Source organism: Ciconia boyciana, unplaced genomic scaffold (assembly GCF_034638445.1).
Source record: "Ciconia boyciana unplaced genomic scaffold, ASM3463844v1 HiC_scaffold_204, whole genome shotgun sequence".
NCBI classification, from domain to species: Eukaryota; Metazoa; Chordata; class Aves; order Ciconiiformes; family Ciconiidae; genus Ciconia; species Ciconia boyciana.
In genome coordinates this window covers 1194-3655 of record NW_027328572.1, presented here as the reverse complement: position 1 = coordinate 3655, position 2462 = coordinate 1194, and the positions used below count along the sequence as shown (strand labels likewise).

At 51.5% G+C, this 2462-nt stretch overlaps 1 long non-coding RNA gene across 1 annotated transcript; it reads right to left on the bottom strand.

Moving 5' to 3' along the window:
* Window positions 1-735: 735 nt before the first annotated feature.
* On the bottom strand, window positions 736-2137 carry LOC140646085 (uncharacterized). Its single transcript, XR_012040316.1, has 2 exons — window positions 2075-2137; window positions 736-1026 (listed from the first exon to the last, which is right to left on the bottom strand). It is a non-coding gene; the product is annotated as an uncharacterized lncRNA (long non-coding RNA).
* Between the last annotated feature and the right edge of the window lie 325 nt (window positions 2138-2462).

Here is a 2462-nt window from a genome sequence, read left to right as displayed (position 1 = left end):
TCCCCCCACTCAACCCTGCTCCTCTGCCACATCACCATATCGTCCCCCCAGTGACACTGGGGTGCCCCAACAGACATCATACGGCTCCCCCAGCCTCCCCCCCTTCTTCGTCACACCCAAAGAGACAAACAAAACAAGGGAAACTGCCCCAACTGCCAGCTCCTTACCTTCATCAGGCCATTTACATATGTACACATGCCCCACCAAAAAGGGGAGCTCCGCTAAGAAAAATAAAGGGGGCAGCCCCCCAAATGCTTGCAGCCCCCCAGCCCCTGTCCCGCAGCTCTGGCGGCCGCCCACGGCATAGGGGAGGCGTGCCCGAGGACGGTGCCACATCTCTCGCGTTCGGCCCTCTGCTCTCGCCGCATCTTCCCCACTCCCTTCCCAGCGCTGCGACCCGGCTCCCCCAGGGCAACAAACGGCAGCCCCAGTCCCTCTCGGCCCCGGAGCTCTCCCCACCACCTGCGGGGCACCCACCGCACACAGAGCCAGGAGCCTCCCAGCCACAGGGCTGGCCCCTGACCCTCACCATGCTTCACGACCCGCAGGGAAACCTGGCCGGGGGGATCTAGGGAGCACCACCAGACGCTTACAGCAAGACCGCTGAAAAACAAAACTCCCACATTCCCTTTCAGCACATGAAAAAAACACCACAGCAGAAAGTACAGGGATTCAGTCAGAATAAGGGATAGAGAGGAGCTGAGCTAAAGCAGGATTCTAGGGAAACGGGTCCGCTCCAGATACAGCGCACGCTTTAACAGCTACACTGACTGCAACGCTTCAAATCCCTATTGAGACCAAGCGGTAGGATTTTCAACACCTTCTTCACCTACAAGTGAACGCTCTTGCTGCTCTTGGAAAACGCCTCATCGCTTCCTTCCAGCACTGCTGCAGGGAGACAACCCGGTGAGGCTGCAGGACAAGGCCGGACCGTCATCAGAATCTACGCTTACGGATCCACCACAACGGCTACGGCCCTCGCGGCTGCTGCTGCTGCTGCACGTCTTGCTCGCTCGGTCAAGAAAGCTGGAAAGGGAAGTGTAAACCTTTAGAGAGTAACATGGAAAATAAAGAACACATCTCAGTAATTCACTCTACGCTAAAAAGGTGGCCGTATGTTTATATACATCCAACAACAAGACTTACACTAGAAAAGCATTTGAGTTTCCTTTTGCATTCATTTACCTTGCACAGCTGGGATACCGTTAAACCATCTCTCTCCAAAATGCACGGTTATAACGTGACTGGGGGGGGTTGTGCGCTATGTCCCTCCTAGTGACATCTGACCAGCTGCGCTGCCCAAGAGAGACGCTACCAAGCGCCAGGGAAACGCGCCATGGAAAGAGAGGCAGAAATAAAGCACTGCAGAGCACGCCGTCAAAATACTGGGGAAAACCCCGTAACGTTCAGTTGCCTCTCTCTTGAAACACGGAGAACAAATACCTCACTGCTGAAACACACCTCTCTAAGTTGCATGCCACAGCTATTGGGCAGTTACAGTTTCAACAGTGCCAGTCACTTTGTCAATGACACCATTTTAACTTCTGTTTAAAGTTCCAGTTTGATAGAAAAGTCAGTGAGATAAGAGATCCCCCAGACGGTTTCACTGGGGGGGGAGGAGGGGAGGAGGCGCAGAAATCAAATCCCCAGTGCTGCAATACATCAGGCTACCAAAAGGGACCGGCAGATTTGCTAATGCTTTTGCCTGTACTGAAGCATGCAGAGGAATGCCTTTTTATGCTATCTTGGCTGTTACAACTGAGAACCAAAGACCAGCAATGCCATCAGCTTTTGGAAGACGTGCTGGGCTTGGGTCCTTGGAAGGAAATTGACTTTTCTGGGTGTTTTTAAAGAGAGTGAAAAGTCTTGCTGCTGATGACTTCTACTGGCACGTCCAGCCGCTCCGATGGGAAGTTCGTCCAAATGCAACTTCTTTGAATGAGAAGGATTGCCAGTCGGGAAAATCTCTTCCCAACTGAAGTCAAAACCATTACACACCGTAGCTTCAGGAAAAAGGACCTTCTCGAAGCAGTAACTCACCAAAACCACATCAGGACTCACTGGCGGTACTTACAAGGCTGCTAACGCTTCTTGGCAAAGCCTGGAAAACACGCGGAAGCGACGCCCATTTGTCCCGGCTTTGGCCACGTCTCTTCTTTGACCTTGACGGCTTTTCGTACGGATGCTAGGATCGCAGTAAGGCTTTTCAAGTACTCCTACAAGATATTTTAAAACCTTACTGACTGAAAAAGCAGAAAGCTTTTCCCAGGAAAACAAAGGCTCTTTCTTCTGAACACCTGAACTCTTCCCAACAGTTTCTTTCCTCTTTTAGTACAAAATTATTTTCACAGTATCATTTCATAGGAAGCGCACAGAAACAGAAGATTACGCTTTCGGGAAGAGAAAAGAAACGGAGGGAAGTCAGCTTTGCGTAGGCACGCTCCAGAACACGCCTTTTTCTA